The sequence below is a fragment of the Abramis brama genome (assembly GCF_963993115.1).
Source record: "Abramis brama genome assembly, chromosome: 9".
Taxonomy (NCBI): domain Eukaryota; kingdom Metazoa; phylum Chordata; class Actinopteri; order Cypriniformes; family Leuciscidae; genus Abramis; species Abramis brama.
The window spans coordinates 5,839,166-5,862,726 of NC_139971.1; the positions used below are offsets into that span (position 1 = coordinate 5,839,166).

The following is a 23,561-nucleotide window of genomic DNA, read 5'->3' on the forward strand; positions in this document are numbered from 1 at the left end:
AGTAAAACGAGACAGTGAGAAGTCACATGACAAAAGTCCACACAGCTAAAGATAATTAATATGTAAATCATTAAGCCATTGTCTTAAACTTTTTCCATTCAAATGGTCACACAGGCTGACAGGGTAAGACTAACCTGCTTTATTCACCAAGTCATTACACACACACACACACACACACACACACACACACACAGAGAGAGAGAGAGAGACGTTGTGTTTTCATGTTTTATGGGGACTTCCCGACAAGACAAGATGTTTAATGCTTTAGAAGGAAGTCTCCTCTGCTCACCTAGACTGCATTTATTTGAACAAAAATACGGTAAAAACAGAAATATTGTAAAATATTATGACAATTCAAGAGTCAGAACTCTTTTCTGTTTTAATATTTAAAAAAAAATATTTAATTTAATGTTTCTTGATGCACCAAATCAGTATATTATAATGATTTCTGAAGGATCATTCTGAAAATTCAGCTTTGATCACAGGAATAAAATACCTTTTAAATTATATTAAAATAGAAAACAGTTATTTTAAACTGTAATTATATTTCACAATATTACTATTTTTACCTGTATATACTTGGTAAGCATAAATACATTTAAAAAAAAAAAATATATATGATTCCAAACTTTATATATTCTTTGTGAAATGTATCTAATAATACTCTCCCTAAAGTGCAACCCCACCCCCCTCACACACACATAAAGGACTTCACCTCAGCAAACACCACACACCCATTGCGCACACACACACACACACACACACACACACACAAACACACATACGATGGGTTTCCATGTTTTATGGGGACATTCCATAGACTGGAGAGATTTGATACTGTACAGCCGGTGTATAATCTATCAACTAACCCCAAACCAACCTTCACTCTTCACTCGTCTTTCCTGTAAAGTGCAGTAAAGTATCGGCGCACCATAAAAACATTGCAACTTTTACACAGTGGAGAGAAAGAAGAAAAAGTGGGACAATACCTCATGCTACAATAGAAGTCAGACTCATATCACCAGGGAGAAAAACAGAGTAAGAAAAAGGAGCCACATACACAAAGCCTGCTTTCATAGAGCTGAAAGCGGGAGAAAGAACGCACTTATCTTCACCTCTGCTCAGCGCCAAGGCCAGCTCTCCCTCTCTCTCTCTCTCTCTCTCTCTCTCTCTCTCGCTTTCTCTTCTTCTGTCCGGCGCGCTTTGACGACGGTCTGACAGCTGAATGAAGTTACAGTGCCCGACATGCATGAGATTTTGAGCTGATATAAATCACGAGTGGCAAACTTTGAACTGCTCTACCTGTGTGGGTTCATGTGTGTCTGAGAGGGAAGGAGAGCAAAACTCCTCCCTCTTTCCCTCCACCTCTCCGCTAGCATGCCACGGCAGGTTTGCGTCTCACATTCGGATCAAAGGCATCTCTCAGCCTCGCTGCTTTGCTCTGTCTTTCCCCAAAATCTCTCTTTCTGCTCTAAACTATATTGTAATTGCTTTTAAAGTTACTTCGCTGCTGCTGACTTCTCCATGACAGTAAACCCTTCTTTGTGAGCCTCTGCTACACCTGATTTACTACATGCCCTGACCTCCGCTGTCTCATTCACTCTCACTCCTCCTCCGTTCCTCCCTCTCTTCCTTTAATGAAAGATGACTGGCATGTACTTGGGAGAAAGAGGGGGGAAGGGTGTCACCTTCCAAATAACTGCTGCTGCATGACAAAAGATGGGTTGTGCAGGAATGCAGGAGTCTGGGAAGCTTTGCCTCTCCTCTGACCATGATCCTGCAGAACAGACAGACGACGCGAGCCGGTGTAATCAAGCATTCTTATCAGACAATGAACTGGCTTGTTTTGTCATTCAGATTTCTACAGGCTCTCATTAGAAGCTCTTATCGCAGCAGATGGGCTGGAGAGTCTCTTAATCAAACACATCATCTCTACGCTGTAATCAGTATATCTAAGAGAATTGTGATTTCAATGACTGACACACTTCCAGAGAAGGTTGGAATATACAGTAGTGACAAGAAGTGAAGTCCAGAGGGGATAATTGTTTTTAATGACCTTACGAGTTCAATTAAACCATCAAAATATTGGGAAAATATTTCAAATATGAGGGAAGAACAAAGTACTAAATTTGGTTTAGGTGTTTATCTGGTAAAATTGTTTGGGGGGAAATAGATCCGGATCCTGGCCACATCTGGTACATGTGGATTCCACGCGTATACCAGATGTGGGCCGGATCTGGGCCGACACTATATTGCTGTCTAGGATACAGCTACAGGTTTTATACTATGCACACACACACACAAAAAATGCATAGAAAAACAAAAGGCTCACAGGAAAAAACATTCATTGACTACAACATAATCAGTTATTAATATTTCACTGGTTCGCTCTTGTTTTTGCATTTGTTCAAAAATCATGTCTGCACAATTTGGCATGTTTCATTTTGTTGTTACAAATAAAACAATTGAATCTTAAGCACAACTACGCAATATGCTCACAAAACCTTTAACAATTTTTGATTATATTTGAATAAAAGGTGAATGGTGATGATGTACATTTTCCTAGGCCAGACATGATTTTTGGCCATTACTGTACATTTGTTATCAGAAAAGAACAAACTGGATAAAGATATGAAATCAAAATGTTCCTGGTTTTATTTTGCAGTCCATCAGCATACATTAATCTAAAGGCCCATATTAAAGTTGTACATATACCGTTTCACAATGATAACATGTGAAACAACATATCTATGGAGCCCCTAAGGGTGATGAAAAAAACATGACATTGGAGGAAAAATAATTTTTATTCCCATCTCATCTTTTTTTCCATCCCCATGTACCCTTATGTAAAGAAGCATTAAAGATAGCTTGATGAAGTTGGTTACTCTTTATTTGGCAACACTTTATTTGACAGTGTCCTTGTTGTATGTCACGTGTACTTACCATAGTAATAACAGTAAATTATGCATAATTACATGCAACTAACCCTCAACCAAATCCTAATCCTACCCTAACCCTATAGTAAGTACATGTAGTTGCTTAATATTACTCAGTACTTAAATATATAATTACACTGTAACAATGACACCTTAAAATAAAGTGTAACCCTTTATTTGAAGGTGTTGTTGTTACAGTGTAATTACACAAATAAGTACTGAGTAAAATTAATTAACTACATGCACTTACTATTGAGTTAGGGTTACGGTTTGTTTAGGGTTAGTTACTTGTGATTATGCATCATTTAGTCTTATTACTATAGTAAGTAACATGTGTAACTGTGCCATCTTAAAGTGAAGTGTTACCATAAAGTTTGATAGTTTTATACATCTGTTTTGTACTCTAAAAGACACTGTTTGAGAAGTAAAAGGTGTTAAAATCACTTATGTGTGAAGTTGTACCTGTCAATGCAATGCAAACATTGCATACATCATGTGAATTGTCTGGTAATCATTGTCTGCACTTTGAATGTTTAGTGTCAAACTTGCACCAAGTTACAATGTTACAAGCAGACAACTCATAATCATTCACCAAAACATAGTATAAACAGAGTCAAAATATTAGCCAATTAATCCAATCTACCAAACAATCTATTCTAATCACAACTGAGACATCAGGTCGCACCATGCATTGATAATTTATTAATTCAGAAATATTTTTATTGTTACTATCAGAGATGGTCATTCTTCTTTGACAATAAACTTCCTCAAGCTTTCTGCAGTTGTACTCAGGATAAGATGACAGCCAAATGAATGTTTGATAAGTTAACACCTTGTGTTTTCTCCTCATTAAGGAAGTAAAGGTCACTGGAGAAGCCTGGGGGGTGGAACTGGTAGGTGTGACGGTAAACCAAGACACCATGGAGTGAGACACTACTAATCTATCACACCAAGGGGAGTCCTTTACATAGGATGGGGGGGGGGGGGGGGGGGGGGCATTGGGTTTCTCTAACAACTGTTTAGGCCACACACACACACACACACACACACACACACACACACTACAACTGATGAATCACTTCACCTTATACAGTACACAGTGGCTACATAAATATGTCCCTTTTGGTTACTTACTTTTTATTTGTAAATTTAATGAGTAAAACTAATGAAAACATGTCCAGTTCATATTTTACCCAAACATCTCATTAAGAAAATAAAACCCACTTTTAGGAAAATATTTTATTTTTTTGCATTGTGACTATTTTCATAACTTTGAACACAAAAAACCCCCTGCATTATCATAAAAGAGTTTTTTGCACTTCTCAGTACTCTCAAAGATTTACAATGTTTTATTATTTTCAATGATAATTATATAATTAGATTCTCATTAAATATTACTGTAATGCAATTATTTTTTATTTTAATCAGCATACATTATATACAGTGCAAATAGCATCCTGATGTATAAATGATTTGTGATTTAAATTATCCTACAATTATTCTACAACCCTCCAAACTAAAAGTTTAGTTTTACTTGAAGAAATTGTGACAGAAATATATAACTCTTGTAGAATAGAATGTACGTCTCAAAGTAATAATAATACAATTTATCACACATTTTTGTTTAATGTTTTAATATAATTGTTACATTTGAAAAGATTAATAAAAATGTTTTAGATTCACAGATTAATAAAATCAAAGTTAGCCGTTTTTTTAACTATTCATTTTTAATTAAACCATTAAAACGGAACCCATAAACAATAGAAATTTAGGAAAAAAGAATGCAAAAATATTAAATTTTAGATAACATCTAAAATCCATTTTAAATATCAGATCACATCTACACATCCAATTCTTGTTACGTAATACAAAAAAAGAAAATCATAAATTCACCATAAAAAAGTAATAAAAACACCATTTCTCTTTTGATTTTGGGATTAACAAACAGTAAGACCATAATGGAGATTGACCTGAGACACAAAACCTGCATTGCACATGAGTGGCGCTACCCGATGCGTCGGTGCATACGAGTTTACGTCTGCGACAGCTGCATATTCTAATCCTTGTGAACAAAATATAACAATCTCTGTGACAAATTCACTGAAAAATAATGTCTGTAGAAACCCAGAGATTAGCATTTAAGGACTAAGCTCTGGTTTAGCCATTGTGTGAGGGATAAAAACAGAATCATCTGGAGCGTTTCCTTGGTTGTCCCCTGCTATATCCACTAAAACACTCTGCATGACATCTGCCATTTGAATTTATTCACAAACTTTCTCTTCATCAGTCTTCCTCTCTCCCAGACAGCACATTTTATGACTCATGAAGTGATGTAGGAAGGAAACGATGTTAACAATGCCAACCTGCAGTAAAAACATTCCCTAATCCTCTTCTCTGAGTGTGAACAAACTCATGAGCGCCGTCAGGACAGACGGCTTTGACACGACCACTACAAAACAACAAGAAATATAATACCTAGTCCAGCACAGAGGATTTACACAGGTCAAGAGGTCAAAAAGTCTCCAAAACAAGTGGCATTGTGCTTTGCCTGCGCTCTCCGTGGCTGATGGGAACAGAATATAGCGTGAGGACTACGAGGTGTTGTTGTGGGTGCGAGCGAAAATGATCGATACTGACACACACACATAAAGCTGATGGAAAAGCGACAATTTATTTAGTCCTGACAAGTGCAGGATGAGACGCAGGAGAGGTGGGCTTAGGGGTTAGCAAATTTTACTAAGTGCTGTCTCTCTTTGGCCTGCGGTCACCCCAATCTCCGGTTCCAGACAGCTTTTCTAAATAGAGTTTCACACAAACGCAGCGTCAGCTTCTGGCATCCCGAACGGCGACTGTCTCCGAGACCTCAGACATGACTGAAATAACATAGACAGCATCTTGCCTCCGCCTGCACTCTGCTGAGTGAACTTAATCAGATCTTCATACACCCACACGTCCACACCAGAGTCTTATTATTCTCTCTTAAACGAGAGAAAACGTCTCATTAAGCAAACAGCTTCGATATAAAGAAAAGAATGTGCTCTTTATCCCTATGTCTCTTACTGATTGGGCTAATTACACTAATTAAGAAGGCCGCTTCTTGAAATGTTGACCATAGTTACCAAACATGTTGCCATGGTGTTGGGGGAGGTATTATGAGAGCTCAGCGGCTGATTGGCCAGTGCAGGGTTCTCACGACACTTCCTAGAATATTCCATGAATTATCCAGTCATGATTACAGGATATAGATATCTAAAAATTATCTTATAGAAACTTCACTCACAGTTATGGAAGCTTGTTTCTGGCAGCGAATAAAAAATTAAAAAGGTAAAAGTGACTTTTTATCTCGCAATTCTGACTTTTTTCTCACAATTGCGAGTTTACATCTCACAGTTCTGCCTTTTTATCTCAGAATTGCACGATATAAACTCGCAATTGCAAGTTATAAAGTCAGAATTGCGTGATATACGCTCTTAATTGCGAGTTATAAAGTCCAATTCTGAGGGGGGACTCTATAACTCGCAATTGTGAGAAAAAAAAAGTCAGAATTGTGAGATCAAAAGTCGCAATTATCTTTTAAATTGTTTTATTCTGTGGCAGAAACAAGTTTCCATACAAAGTGCAGTTACGAGTTGGATGAAATATCTACAAGCTGAGCATAATTGCAAAAACATTCAATATATGATTTTTCTATCAAGTTTCCAGGCCTGGAATTTGCGATTTTAAAATTCTCAGATGTTTCCAGATGAAACCCTGTCAGGGATGAAGATGAAAACGCTGAGCATGTGCTCAATATGACAGATGGAGATCGTTTGTGTCTGTTATTATATATTGGCACAATGATTCTTCTGACCTTCTCACGCCCCACAAATAAAGGGTTAAAGGTCACATGTAGCTGAGGGGTGTGAGAAATTTCTGTGGTGAAGCCATCCATTAGCTCAACATCCCTTTCATCAGCGAAATGTGACCTTTAACCCTTATTGCTGGGGGATTAAAGGTCAGAACAGTCATCGTATCAATAACTGCAAAACAGTGCCAACGGCGACCTTTCTGCAAAATCATATTGCGTTGCTTCTTGCATATTTCGCAACTCTTTTAAAGTCCAGTAAGTTGCACTTAAAGAATGTTCAGTTTTATCTGCAACATTTAATTATATTTTTTTGTTGTGTATATCGTGGCAGTTTGGAAATGAAATGTCCGGTGAGTGCCACTAAAAGGTAAATTGTATATTGTGTTTGAAAATAACATACATACTAAACTCTACTCTAAACCTAACCAATAGTTTTAAAGTCACCATGAAATCATAATGGAAAAATATTATTTATTAATGGGATATTGCAGTGTTTGTTTTAAATGATTTATCCGTGCACATCATTACTTTTTTTAATTCATGTGCCCTCATAATCTTTAATATAAGTAACTTCCTCTTGCAGCGACATCTCTTCTCTGATGATGTGTTTATTGGCGCGAGGGCGGGACAACCTGTCACTCACATGAGATCGACCAATAGCAAACCACAACCATCTAACCATTTAATCGATTTCCCATGGACAAAATCAAGTTCCAAAGTGTAAGTTGCAAATTCCGTTACATGCTATCTTTAACAAAAGCAAATCATTGCTATTTTCACATGTTCACATGTTGCATCTAAAAAAACGTGTGGAAAACTCCATGAAGACAAAGAAGTTTCAGCAAAGGATAAATGGATTTTCAGCCTTTCATATTTGTGGAGATGAGAAATAAAAAACCCATCCTGTACAGCTATGATCAACTGTTCATCCATCTTGGCTGTGCTGTCGATGTTGTTACAGAAACGTTGAAGGTGCAACATATGATGGCAGAGCTTTCAGATTATAGATTCCCCTATCCTAGAGAGAGGGAAGTGCTACTAAGTACTAATGTGGATTTCTGTCTAGATATGTAATAACATTTTGCAAAAGAAAACCTTAAAAAGGTTAATTATAAAGTAAGACAGAAACACACCCGTTCACCGGTCATTTTCCTCAGCTGTAGGCAAAGGCAAGTTTCAAATCAGTGCTTCTCCCGGGAGACTAGCGCTAAATTAATCCCCTAGCTTAGCGCCATCTACTGTTTTAGAAGGGGAAGTTGCTCAACTGCATTTGTGAGAAAATCTGCCTGGACACATTTGTGAGAAAATCGAGCCGAGAGATCTCATAAAAAGCCAAGTGTCTCACAATCATAACAGACAGATATGCATTTGTATGCACTCGATTTGGTATTTGTTCAAAGGTTACATGCAATTTGTAGGATGGTTTGTATTTATTTGTGAAATATTATCTTGGCTCATTTATTTATATTTGTAAAACACAATACATATTTGTTACTCCACTGCATTTTCGCTCAAATTTACCTTTGTACTTGCATTGCTTTCTGTTTCTTTGCGAGTCGAGTTTTCCTTTGCAAAGCAGATCGAGTTTTATTTGTTTGTTTAAATATGGCACAATATTAACTCCATAGTCATAATCTATTATTGCCCGTCATTTTAATTTTCATATTTTAATGATAATAAGCCATTTCATAGGCTCTGTTTTTGTTCACATTTTAATTTTCATTCACGAACCTACAAGACAAGCATATAGCCTAGGCTAGATTGTGCATTATAAACACATTTTATAAACACATGTGCATTATATGTGGGTCAGGGTCACTTTTCAGGTTTCATCATGAATATTTGTCCAGTAAATCGCAATAAGCTTTGTGCTTTGTTACTTTTGATATGAAAAAAAAGTCTCAGCTTTCAAATTCTGTCAATTCAAACAATAAATGCAGTTTTGGCGCTCTTTAATGTGGCGCGAGAGATCACTAGTTGAGTTCAAGCGAAGTGCGAGTGAACGACCCTCCCTTCCTCTTTACTAAGTTACAGAACGAAATAAACATGAATGAACATCAGAAAATACGTTGAAAGATACAGTCCAACTTACCGAAATCCGTATCATGTCTCTCATGCAATCGCTCTCATAGGCAGAAAGACGTCAATAAAACACTTGCTGAGTCCCAATTCGCCTACTTATACTACGACCTAAAAGTATGCACTTTTTTTGTGAGGAAAAAGTACATACTTTTGAGTGTGTAGCAAAAGAGTATGCACGTTCTGGGACATACTTCGATGACCTCATGCAACGTGAACTTGAACGTGGTTGCCTAGTTACGCACACCGCGACTGTTAACAAAACATTTTACATTTCATTCATTCATATCCAATATAATTTTATTTACTATTCCCATCTTTTTATCCTCATCGTTTTTTCCACAATACATTTACAATGTGTTCTACCAAACTGAGGAGTGAAGCAGGGCGTCGTCGTAGATCAACCAAACGCAGGTCGTGTGTGGCGGCTGGTTCTGACGTTCATGTGCAATCGTGTGCAATGTGTGTAACGAAAGCTACTTATTTTCTGAGTTAAAATATTTAAAGTTTATATTATAACTATTGTTTAACAAATTTTAAACTTAATTTCATCATTATGTATAATACTCAAAAATACCCCGATGAAAATGAACCATGCTTTTACTATAGTAAAAGTGTAGTAACCATGTGTCTTTTAGTTGGACTGATAAAGTTAACATTTGTACAGCCACAGTATTACAACAAATAAGTCAGTGTGGTTAAATATAGCTTTAATTAGGGTTAAACATTTGAATTCTTACACTTAAAAACTGAGGGCGCATCTCCGCTGCTGCGTCATGTTTACATCATCACCACCATCACCACAAAGCTCCTCCCTCCCGCACGCAATGGGTTGTGGGCAATATTAGCCGTTAGAGTGTGCATTGATCTGCACTTCGAATTCTAACCGGAAATAGTAGACCATCCGGGTATCTTGGGAATACTCATTTCAACATACTACGATTTGGGACGTACTAATTCTAGTTTCGCATACTATTTAGGACGGATAGTATGCGAATTGGGACTCAGCAATAGACTGTAAAACAGCTTGTAAACAATGTCACGCAACTCAGAAAAGCCATTCTTGATAGTCAGCAAGAGCGCACTCGCCACCAAGTGGACAGGAGTGAGAATAACAGTTACAAGTTACAATCAGATCACCCTCGGTGTATCTGTCAAAATGACGGACAGCATTCAGATTTTTCCGTCAGTGCTAAAAAAAAATCTTCAGTTAATGCGACCTCTGACTGTGGCTGTGGAGACTTTGGAAAGGCGCACACACATCACGTCCGAGGCTGTGGCACTGCTGGACGTCTGCTGTGACCTTCTGAGAATTAATCATGACCACTTATGAGGAATTTCTTTTGTTCTGGTCCCAGATGGTGTGGTGCAAGATCCAATCAGACTACATGGGCTTCACAGCAAAAGTCAATACATACATTCACAAGCTGTTTAAAAAGATTATTGTATAAGAATGAGTCTGCAGTCTTGAAGGTCATGTGACTTTCCATCTCAACCCGAGCAGATCTTAATCCATATCCTTATGTATTCATTTTCCACAAAGAAAAGCTGAAACCGCTCCTACATAACAACAGTGTTTTGAATCTGGGGGTTTGCGCAAGCAGCCTGGCCTTTCCTAGCCTTTCAACTAGGAAAATAGAAAGCAGGTTGTGTTGTGAGCAGGGGAATGGGAAGCTGCCAATATTATTTTCACCCAGATTTTGGGTTGACTATCTGTCTATCTACTCAGACGCTACTTCTCTGGCTGCTGAGACTAACTCGCCTCTTTAAATCTCCTCGATCTCTCTAGCCAACCAAGGCATATATGTCTCCCAGTTTCATTGCCCACAAAATAGCAGGAGGCTTCACGCACTCACTTCCCCTCACAGTAAACACACCCACGTTCACGGAAACAGCACATGCATTTTAATAACAAACACTGAGCTTATTCTGCATCTGTGACATCATTTAACCTGCCTTTGCATTATTCATGAACCTGTTTGCACATAAAAATACGAACAGGATAAAAACCGAGCAGGAGCTGTCATGTCTCACACTGTCATCTCTCATTTACAAACAGCATCTCTAACTCACTTTCACCACTACACATCAATAACACACACACACACACACACATACTTCAGCTCAGATGTTGAAGGATTTTGCTGGATCTCAGAGGAGCCAGTTAGCATTAGCAGGAAAACCAGATATGAAAGCTTTTTTGGATGCCACCTTGTGTTTGAGGATACATTACTGGGAACTGGGTGTGATATGTTTTCTAATGAAAAAAAAAAAAAAAAAATCATATATCAGTGCAGTGCTAAAATAGACAGCCCTCTTTAAAACAAAACCTAATTCACTGGACTAAAACATGAACCAACATTTCTAAGCACTTTTATGAGTTCTGACCTTATATCTGACCATATGTTGTTGTAGTTGCTGTTATTAGGGGTTCACGCATGAAATGCTGAAACCCTATTGTAATTGTAAGGATTCGTAAAACGCATCGTGCAGGACAAACCGTAAGGCCTAGAGACTTGAAACCTGGCCAGATGGTAGGCCTCAATTTGGGGACAACCTATCAGAGTATGACCCCGATTGGCCCATAGGTGGCGCTACAGCGACCAAAAGTTCAAAATCGCTCATAACTCTTAGACCGTTTGTCCCAGGATCAAGTGTCTTATATCGCTGGAATCCTTGGCTCAAGGCGGACAAAATGGCCATCTCCGATTTGGATGTAGGCAGGGGACATTTTCTGCTATGTCGAATTTTGTCCAAAACCTACTTTTGCGAACTAGTCCCTGTTTTTTCGCCCGATCGGAACCAAACCAGTCTAGGACAATTCTCTGGACTCTCTAGATCAATAATTATCGAAAAAAAAGTTGAACTTTTGCATTTGGGTGGCTGTAACAGGGTCATTTAGAAAAGGGGCGTGGCAAAATACACTAAAAAGCCTATACATCCCAAATGAAAACTCAGAACTTCACCAAAATTGATGAGCATATGTGTCAGAACATGGTGAGGAAGCATGCAGAGTTTCATGGAGATCAGACCATAGGTGGCGCTATAACTGGCAAAAAGCCTTCATTCTTATTAGGGGTTCAAGCATGAAATGCTGAAACCCTATTGTAATTGTAAGGATTTGTAAAACGCATCGTGCAGGACAAACCGTAAGGCCTAGAGACTTGAAACCTGGCCAGATGGTAGGCCTCAATTTGGGGACAACCTATCAGAGTATGACCCCGATTGGCCCATAGGTGGCGCTACAGCGACCAAAAGTTCAAAATCGCTCATAACTCTTAGACCGTTTGTCCCAGGATCAAGTGTCTTATATCGTTGGAATCCTTGGCTGAAGGCGGACAAAATGGCCATCTCCGATTTGGATGTAGGCAGGGGACATTTTCTGCTATGTCGAATTTTGTCCAAAACCTACTTTTGCGAACTAGTCCCTGGTTTTTCGCCCGATCGGAACCAAACCAGTCTAGGACAATTCTCTGGACTCTCTAGATCAATAATTATCGAAAAAAAGTTGAACTTTTGCATTTGGGTGGCTGTAACAGGGTCATTTAGAAAAGGGGCGTGGCAAAATACACTAAAAAGCCTATACATCCCAAATGAAAACTCAGAACTTCACCAAAATTGATGAGCATATGTGTCAGAACATGGTGAGGAAGCATGCAGAGTTTCATGGAGATCGGACCATAGGTGGCGCTATAACTGGCAAAAAGCCTTCATTCTTATTAGGGGTTCAAGCATGAAATGCTGAAACCCTATTGTAATTGTAAGGATTTGTAAAACGCATCGTGCAGGACAAACCGTAACGGTACGTTCACACGGGTCGTCAGCATCAACGCTTGACGGAAGGCGTGGCTGAAGTTTGGCACTGACGCCATGGTCATAGCAGCGTCAGCCAATGAAATTAGACAGGAACTCAACAACAAGCTTCATTGTCATTCAATGGTCATAAAGGACCGGGTGATTGCCCACCGCAATAATTAGTTTCTCCTCCATTTTAAAATTTATCCTCAGTTTGCTGCTCTTGAACAGGATGAACGTGATTGGCTGCCGCCTGGCTACTGTATTTGCATAGAGCGATCTGATTGGCTGACGCTTCCGTCGGCGGCGCTTCACTGGCGTTGCTCGCGGCAGAAGTTGAAAAATTCTCAACTTCTGCCGCGAGCAACGCCAGTGAAGCGCCGCCGACGGATCCACAATTCTTTTCGGCAAAGCTTGACGTCACCCATTCAAAGTCAATGGGAAGCGTTGACGCTGACGCCCCGTGTGAACGTACCGTAAGGCCTAGAGACTTGAAACCTGGCCAGATGGTAGGCCTCAATTTGGGGACAACCTATCAGAGTATGACCCCGATTGGCCCATAGGTGGCGCTACAGCGACCAAAAGTTCAAAATCGCTCATAACTCTTAGACCGTTTGTCCCAGGATCAAGTGTCTTATATCGTTGGAATCCTTGGCTCAAGGCGGAAAAAATGGCCATCTCCGATTTGGATGTAGGCAGGGGAAATTTTCTGCTATGTCGAATTTTGTCCAAAACCTACTTTTGCGAACTAGTCCCTGGTTTTTCGCCCGATCGGAACCAAACCAGTCTAGGACAATTCTCTGGACTCTCTAGATCAATAATTATCAAAAAAAAAGTTGAACTTTTGCATTTGGATGTCTCTAATAGGGTCATTTATAAAATGGGCGTGGCAAAATGCAATCAAAAGCCTATAAATCCTAAACAAAAACTCAGAACTTCACAAAAATTGGTGAACATATGTGACATACCATCATTAACAAGCATGCAAAATTTTATGGAGATCGGACAATAGTTGGCGCTATAACTGTTAAAAGGCTTTAAAACCATTTATTTCCTATGGTAAACTGCCTGTATTGGCTATAAATGGTCTTTTCCATCTCTGATCATATCATTTTCATATCATAATGTTAAAAACTAGTGCAATACAATTCTCTGGACTCACTAGAACAATAATTGTCAGAAAAAGTTGAACTACTTAATTTGGATAGCTATAATAGGTTCACTTCAAAATGTGGCCTTTACCAAGTGTCCCCGAAAGCCTATATCTCTTTAATGAATGTTCAAACCTTCTTAAAAACAAAGTCAGAACATGTGAAATATCACTCTGAACATGCATGAAAATTTTCAGACAGATCGGACAAAATTTGCCTCTATAACAGTTAAAAAGGTGAAAATGATATGAATATAATGGCATATTAAGCCAGTAAGTGGTATTTTACTGCCCCCTGCTGTTTAAAATAGTCATTTTGTCATATTGTTCTATAATTTATATTGAGACTTTATAAAATCACTATTTTAACATTTACAATTACATTTAGTCAAAATCCATCTGTTAAAGTATTAGTATTGACAGTTTGATCACATAATTTATATCAAATATCTGTATCTACAACATAATGTGTGTGTGTAGTCTTAGGTTTCTGAATAAATTCTGAATAATCTGATTAATAACTTACAAAGACTTTGTGAAATGTTTATAGACCATTCAAATATATTTTCATAATGACATATCCCAATAGCATTGAAAAAACAACAACATTTGTCTTTGTGTGTGTGTGTGTGTGTGTGTGTGTGTGTGTGTGTGTGTGTGTGTGTGTGTGTGTGTGTGTGTGTGTGTGTGTGTGTGTGTGTGTGTAAACATGCATTATGGAGTTAAAATGGAAAAACTGGTTTGCTTTAGTGCAGAAAAATGGTGAAAATCATGAAGTTTAAAGTGAAAGTGAGCCAATAAGTGGTCTTCTACTGGCTTCTGCTGGTCATTCTACTTATTAATGAAGTCTACTCACATATGCTTTTGCATTCATTAGACACTAAAAATCACTTATATAACAATAAGACACTAAAAAATAACTTATATAACAATTACTATTGTAGCACAATCATATTTTGTCAGAGTTTATCACTTCATTTGTACTGATACTTCACATAATTGCTAGCAATGTGGTAAATCATGGTAAATTACGCTAAAAACATGGTAAATCATAATAAATAATACTAGAATGTGGTGTATCAAGGTAAATCATACTAGAATCCTGGTACATCATTCTAGAACATGGTATATCATGGTACATCATGCTAGAACATGGTAAATCATGGTAAACTATGCTAGAACAGGGTAAATCATGGTAAGCCATGATAAATCATGATAAACTATGGTAAATCATGTTAGAATGTGGTATATCATGGTAAATCATGCTAGAACATGGTAAATCATGGTAAACTATGCTAGAACAGGGTAAATCATGGTAAACTATGATAAATCATAGTAAACTATGATAAATCATGATAAACTATGGTAAACCATGCTAGAATCACAGTAAACAATGGTAAATCATACTAGAATGTAGTATATCATGGTAAATCATGCTAGAATATGGCAAATCATGCTAGAATCATAGAAAATAATACTAGAATGTGGTAAATTGTTGTGGGAGGAGCCTATTTTACTAAAATGGCTATAACTCAAGAAGTAAATGAGATATCTTCACCAAACTCAGTACACATGTGTATGGGTTCAATTTGAGGTCACAGTAAACAATTTTATGGAGATCGGACCATAGGTGGCGCTATAACTGTTAAAAGCTTTAAAACCATATATATCCCATGGTAAACTGCCTGTATTGGCTGTAAATGGTGTTTTCCATCTATTATGTCAGTGGTTACATGCTTGCTAAATAAATCTTAATAACTTTTGATGCTTTTGTGCTTAAATGCCTTAAAGGCCTTAACTGCTTGAACCCCGATAAATGCTGCTTGCAGCTTTAATTTTTAAATTGTTTTTATTGGTATATAAATTATTTAAATGTTTTATTAGCCCTATTTAATTTATAATTATTGTAAAACTATTTTTTTATAAACAATTTGTTGTTTTCATTATTATGACTATAAAATAAATAAAACTCAATAAAATAAATAATAATTATTATTATTACTAATAAATTAATAGGGATAGTAGAAAATGATTATACAACAGTAATATGTGTTTCTGTGGCACAGATGCTCCATTAGCAACACAAAGGATAAAGTGTTTTCCCAATGCGTAAAAACCATTACGCATTTATTGCCTTTGTGATTTTGTCAATTTCATTTAACCTTTTTGCATAAAACTGAAGGAAGACATTTTTTAAAAGATACTTTTAACCTCATAATTAGTCACGGCATCAACCAGACTGTCAAAGCTAATTAGCCAAGCCTTGACCCCTCGACTCAGACTATCACCCGAGATGGTCGAGTTCAATCCGCTTTAAAGGAGTCTGAGTTCAAGTTCGAAAACTCTCTGAGAGATCATATGCCAGTCAAACGCTTCGAGGAGTTTGTTCTTCAATTATGTGAGAGAAAGAGGAGGGAACACTCCTTCCACTAAGTCACGGCTGAAAGCCCCATAAATTGACCTGGAACGGCTAGAAAGGCATCTGCTTCTGTCTCCTTTTTCGAAGACATTTGCATAAGACACTCTGTTTGAACTATAATTTGATCAGAGATGCATTTCAGGCTAACGGTGCAAAATTTCATCAAATTATGATAAAGGATGACAGCAGCAGCCAAATCCCAGCGGGCCACTATCTATTTTCAGAAGGTATAGGTTAACAGGGTGTCATAAGATCAGGCCGGCAGCATTTTCACCAATGGTTCCCCTATTCTTCTACTTTCTCGGGGGGACAAGAAGAGGTTTTTGTGTGTGGATGAAAAAGTGTGAGTGTGTTGTACTAAAGTGTGTACTCCATGGCACTGAGAGCTTTCCATTAGGGGAGCATGAATCACAGTGCGTTCTCCTCCTCTTCACAGCCCTTCAAAACAAAGTGATCTCCAGTAGGCTCATCTGAACTAGCTAGTGCAATCTCTCATTCTGTCAGAGACCTCTCTGCTCCACACCAGCACGGCCCTGGGACAGTCTTTACAGCTTGCATCTGCCACGCTTATCCGAGTTTGGTGCCGAAGGCCTAAGCAATCCAATTCGGCGTTGAAAGAGAGCACCACCAGGTATTAACACAGGGTTTACAGAGGGAGACTGGGATAAAAGTTCCGGAAATGGCTATAAAACACCCCCAAAAAGCATATCCTCTTTTGAACCCTAAGGGTTTTGAGACTGAACATGATTTATTTGGTCCATTTTATGGCTTTTCTTGCATTCGCAGTACACCTTGTGGGAGAGCAAGAAGGTCTGCTGACTCACAGGTGGGGGTGAAAGGTCAGAGCAGGCCGAGGTCAGGCTACAAGTGGACGTCAAGAAACTCGTGCTCAATAAGCTTCTTAACTATCTTGATGGTTTCTCCATGATAGAATTTAAAATAAAATGGAGAGCAAATGGAAAATCCCCAATAATCTCCTTTAAAGGAATTCCAACATTGTCCACAATAAAAAGTCAGAGATTGAACTCAACAAAGTTTTTGCCAAATGATCAGAGCGATGCTAATTTGTTAGCTTACTAAACAAAACTGTCTCTGTTGTTTCTATTTTATTTCTTCTAAGGAATTTTAGGAGGAATCTGAGATAAAGTTGATACTTAAATTAAAAATAACTCCAAATCTCCTGAGCCATGTGTGCAATAACATTTTCCTCAGGAGTTGCATTATCTGTATCAAATTTGAGTTACAAATGCAGATACCTTCCGACCAGCACCTGCTTGCATATTCATTTTTTATTGTTTACACACTCTTCTGTTGATTTTATTGTCATTTTCCATCTTCTTCTTCATGTAGTTATTAAAAGAAACAGCCCAACGGTGAGTGTTTCCACCAGTGAATTGCAGGCACATGTGCAGACACTTACATTTGTGAGGCTTGTTGCTATTTTTGTTGGACACATGTAATAATAATAATAATAATCATTTCTCCTTTTGAGTTATAGAAGATTTCTAAACATTGTCTGCAAAAGTCTAGGGCCTTATGATTATCACAAAAGCGGACAGAATTGCGTAATCCAGTCATAAAAATGGAATTTGCCAGGGGACTAATTCTCATGTTTGCTGAACTTTTAATAAATTGTTGTTAAATATCCAATATAGCAATCAGATTATGTTGGCGGTTGTTTTTGTCAGGAAAATAATACTAAAAACAATACTAAAAATAAATAAATAATGAATAATGGTTACTTATACTTACTGTATACTCACTGTATATATATTTTAACTCTTAATTTTTTATTATTAAATATTAAATGTTATATATGTTTTAATGTATCAAAATTTTTGGCTAGATCTCAACAATTATTTTTATCAGACAAATAATACTTAATACTTCTTATATAAAGGCCCGGTTTCACTTAGTTCAGTTCGGGCATTTAAGTGGTTTTTATAAACGTGCCTTAGAAAATTTTTAGAAATAATTACTGGTGTGCATCTTGAGATAAAACAATAGCAGTGACATATTTTAAGATTTGTCAATGCAAGTTGCTTTCAGTTAAAACAGCTCAAACATGCATTTTAGTCTGAGACTAAGCCTTGTCTGTGAAACCAGGGGTAAATGTATTAAATTAATATTATTTAATTTGAAATGATATAAAATATTTATTTTTTAAATATGCATTTTATTTTATTTTATTTTAATATTCATTATAACAAATATTCAGTATTTCATCATTTGTATAAGTTGTACAAGTTTCATTACTTCAATTAATTAGACATGCATTTTGATTACTAAAATCAGTCAAACGGAATCCAGAAATGGGGAAAAAAATGGATTACAGAACATTTGAAATGAAAAACAAAAACAAAAAAAACATCTAATAATAATTTTGGAAAAAATAAAACAGATTTCATTTGGCCCTAAAAGTCAGAGAACTCAAACATTTACATTTCATCAAATTCTTCCAAGTTAAATGATCTGTGTTATGCGGTCCACATAATTTGATTGTCTCAGTTGTCGATTTTTATTTCTAAGATATAAACCTGGGATAAAGGTGATACTTGTATGAAAAATAACTCCAAGTCTCCTCAGCTGGAGGAGTAAGCTCTGAGCAATAACATTTACCTCTGGGAACCAGCAAGACAGAATTCATCACAACTTTTTCAGTACGTGTAAACAGCATGGTCTTCCTGGTAAAAAATTGGTCCTTTCTGGTTCCCAGAGAAAATTTGTATTGTTCAGAGGTTGATCTTGCATTACCAGCACTAACCCACACAGACCGAACTGGACCAGCATATAAATGCGTGGCGGTGTAAGCTGCATGTATCAGCAGGGTTCTCTGCCCCCTCTCAGGAGCCCTTTATTGTTTCTCAGCCTCCTCAAAGCCAATTGTAGGCCATGGGCTGTGGTCTGCACAACCTCCACACACGCTAATTCTCTAGCAACCTGCCTACACACTCTCGAAACATCAGAGTGTGGTGTTCAAGGACAAAATCACGGTGTTCTTTTTAATGGAAAAAAAACTCACATTTTAGATGAACGGTCAGCTGCTTCTAATACATCAGTGCTGAACATTTCGATATCTTCTTTTGCCTGACAGTGTATGTAACATGAACACGGCTTGACCGGAGACCAAACAGATCCTCTACAGAGCCTGATGTCAAAGCACCCATTATCACAGATAAAACTAAATAATGCGTAACAATCAATATTTCATGAGCTCGGCTAATGCACCCTCTTAAATGTTCCAGTTACAAATGCAAGGGATTGTTTGTTTGTGGATATAAAAGCAAATATGTTTGCATCTCTGCCCTTTAGATGCTGAAAACATAACATTTATGTGAGTTGTTTAGGGCTTTAGCATTGCAGTGATTTCTTTCCCTGACAACCACTTAAGGAATGACGATGCCGAGCTTGATTCTGAGCAAATAAAACGTGGCTTTATTTAACATTTGCTGTACTGACATGGTATTGCTTTTTAATCTTCATTTGAAGGTGTTAAGTCCCTTCTGCATGACTCATGTCAGAGCTTCAACACATCTCACCTGTCATGCTTTGACCTCGACATGAAAAGATTTGGAGATAGTATCACGGCAGGGCTGCTAAGAAAAGAAGTATGCACACTAAAGAGTGAACATACACTACAAAAAGAGTATTTGAGTTTAATGTGCAAAAAGAGTTTAATGTAGAAAAATTGCAGAAAGAGAAAAAAGGATCATACAAATATACTTGCCAAATAAATCACTGATTAAAAGGAACATGGTTTAGGTCAACTGCAAGAATGATTATTTGATCCACACTGATGTAACTAAAGTGCAAAATCAAACCTTCCAATAACAAAACATCTGCCATGACTTGCGTGTCTTTTAAAAAAAATCAACAATCAGAAGAATTTCTACTATCTAAAATGGCTAAATAATGTTTTTTCTCCATGTGGCAATGTGAAATATTCAACCCAGGCTCACTGTACATCCAATTCACTGCAGTTTCCAGCTGAAATGAACACAAGTGGCAGTGAAACACCAAAAACTTGTATTCCTTATTACACAAATTATGATTACAGGGGCAGATCAATTAATGAAGTCTACCCTGCTGAAAAATCCATGTTGGTCCAGGCTGGTTTATAATGGTTAAAGCTGGTATAGTCCTGGTCAAGCTGGTGGACTAGCATAGTCATGCTGTTCTCAAGCAAAACTGAGCTGGTTTGCTGATCCACCAACTCTCCCGCTTCCAATGACGGGTATCAACAAACCAGCATCTCATGGTGACCAGCAATGCAGGATTTTCTAGGAGGGTATGCAATACTATCAATACTCAATACACAATACTATCACCTCAAAACACTTTTACCATAGTACATGATTTGTAAATTAATACATTTTGATAATTGCATTACATATCCAACTCCATATGTATGGCTTTTCTGACATAGTAAACTTGCTCTATAGCGCACCTGGTCCAGTGTTCAGTTATGAGTCCCATGAAACAAGGTTGAACAAAAGTGCTCAAAGCTGAGCAAAACCAGGTAAAGTGGCATGGTTGCTTCGGCAAATGTATTTTCTAAACAATATCAGTTAGGTTTAGGATAGAGTTTGGTGTAGGTGGTACGTTGCTTTCAAATGTGATAGTACATTAATCTTTTAGCGCCACCCACCAGACATGCTGCCACGATACATGCATGAATTCACATAATAAAATAATGTCACAGTCATGTTTATCTGTTTCGGAGAAAATTGAAGCAGCACTTTTTAGCACCTCTCACTGGACATTTCATTTTGAAACTAGTAGCAACGTAATATCATTTTTGCAAAAATGCTTTTGGAAATGGGTTGTAACTATTCAGTAAGCCACCAAAACATAACAAATTTTGGAAATAATCTCATGTGTCCTTCCATTTTAGTCACAGGTGCCATTTCCCAGAGAGAGACTGGTTCATTTTGCATTTCTGCGATTTCCACAATGACAGTGCTGCAATGATTGTCTCAATTTTGAGAGGAAAATCTTGCAAAAGCTAAATCATCTCATTGTCATGAGATTAAAAATAATGCAAAATACTACAACAATTTTAATGCACCCACCATTTTTGCACCTTATTGTATCTAGATGCACAAAATCAGACTTCTTTCTTGCTAATTTTTTACCCCTACACTGCCCATATAATTATTAAAATTGTCTATAGTATAGTCTTTAGTGGTGCTTCAAAAGATCAGGAGTAATGGTTTCAAAGTTTGAACCTCACAACCGTTGACCAGTGCACATCATGGCGCCAGGGTTAGCTTGATGCTTCACTGGGTTTCATCGGAATAAAAACTATGTGAATAGGCCTTCATAATAATATTTCAAATGCTAAAATATAAAACTCTACTGATGACTCACCAGAATGCGTCCTGGAAGATCTATGATGCCAAGAAGACGTGACTGCTGAGTAATCACTGAGAAACCTTTACTTTCAACCTCTCTGAAACCTGAAACATAAGGTAATAAACACTGTTAGACATATTTTCAACCTTATATACCTACCACATTAATATGCAGCTTCTATACATAAAATATTACATAAACTGAGGCTACAATGTAACTTGGGTGCAAGGGTGAACTCAATGTGTCTGCACACGCCTACGGTGCTTTAGATTTGCTGCTAAAAACTAACATAGAAAATGAGTCACAAATCAAAAGGAACATTTCCAGCACTTAAACTTGTGCTTTTAAAAGCACTTCAGATTGTTTGGATGCAACTTAACAAGATCATTGATATTGATTGAGGTTGAGTAGAGAAAAGGTCAAACTCAGGACCGTGTGGTGAACAAATCATGAGTAGATACAGCATCTGTGCTCTGCGGGATGTCGTCCCTTCAACACGTAGCTCTGAGTCACACGTCTGTTTGGCTGTAAATTAAACATGCTTTATCTCACACTGTTTCTCTCTATGCAGAGACATATTGTGTCCTCCTACCTAGAACAAGAGCCTGTTGAACTGAGGATAGCACATCTCAGAGCTCCAGCTGAGAAAGCGTGATCAGCGTGCAAGCCAGAGACGGTATGAGGAGGAGGAGACAGACCACTTGTAGAAAAATGAAAGGGGGATTCGCAATGCTTAGTATGGAAACTGAGTGAATGCTAGTCAAGGCTGGTTAGCGCTGGTTTGGTACTGGCATAGCAGGTGGACCACTATAGAAATGCTGGAAATCTCGCTCAGAAGATATTTTGAAGAAAGTTTTTTGTTCATCCAATGAAAGCCAAGTGGGGTTCAATGTTGTCTGGTGCTTCGAAATATCTGAATTAAAAAGTCATACAGGTTTGCAATAAAATTATCATGGCTTCTAGTTAACTATTCCTTTAAGCTAGTTAGCAAGTCTGCTATGGACACCATCATCATAAGGTAGGAAAGAGCATCAAAAATAAAAAATGATTTTTTTTTTTTTTTTTTCATTTTCAAAAAGAAAAAAAAGAAAAAAAAATGCATTTACTTTTTAACCACAAATGCTCGTCTTGCACTAGCTCTGCGATGTGCATCCATGACTTCACGCATCACATAATCACGTTGAAAGATCACGCATGACGTAGACGGATGTACCGATCCCAGTATTTTCAAAGCAAACGTGCAAAGACTACGTTAACACCATGGTTAACACCCGTTACAAAAAAAAGGTAAAACAACGATGTCGGACAAGTTTGAAGTTGGTGATTACATAATGCATGTAGTCGTGGATGTGCATCGCAGAGCTAGTGCAGCATGAGCATTTGTGGTCAAAAAGTATAATTTTTTATTTATTTTTTTATTTCCAATCGTTTCGCTAGATAAGACTCTTATTCCTTGGCTGGGATCATGTAGAGTCCTTTAAAGCAGCATTGAAACTGCAATTTGGACCTTCAAACCATTGGTCCCCGATGAAGTCCACTATATGGAGACAAATCCTGGAATGTTTTCCTCAAAAACCTTAATTTCTTTTCGACTGAAGAAAGAAAGACATGAACATCTTGGATGACATGGGGGTGAGTAAATTATCAGGAAATTTCAATTCTGGAGTGAACTAATTCTTTAAGTATGAAAACATTGCATTCAGTTATTTTAAAATATATTATTTGCATAATAAGTACTGTACTCTTTTAAAAGTATACTAAAGTGTGCTTCTTTCACAAGGGTTATAGCACTGAACAATGTGGTATATTAGACACAAGACACTACAGTAAAAACACATCTAAACCAATGGGCTGAACATCAAGTCCATAACAACAGACCACTGGAATGCTATATAAATTGAATATCTGAATACCTGACATTCTTAATGTGGTGCTGTGAATCACATGAGCTTTAAATTCCAGTCAAAATTCCAAGACTGA

The 23,561-nt window shown here is 37.5% G+C and overlaps 1 protein-coding gene across 10 annotated transcripts in view; it reads right to left on the reverse strand.

Annotated features, from left to right (window-relative positions):
- large2 (LARGE xylosyl- and glucuronyltransferase 2) overlaps window positions 1-23,561 on the reverse strand; it is a 111,945-nt gene that overhangs the window by 27,000 nt on the left and 61,384 nt on the right. For 7 of the 10 annotated variants that reach the window (XM_084124025.1, XM_084124026.1, XM_084124030.1 and 4 more), the window contains one exon: window positions 21,597-21,685. The exons of 2 other annotated variants lie outside the window; for them this stretch is intronic. The gene's annotated coding sequence lies outside the window, so the exon portion shown is untranslated. Of the gene's footprint in view, window positions 1-1,115; window positions 1,334-21,596; window positions 21,686-23,561 lie in introns of those variants that run through there. One more of the 10 variants, XM_084124029.1, reaches the window with a different exon arrangement.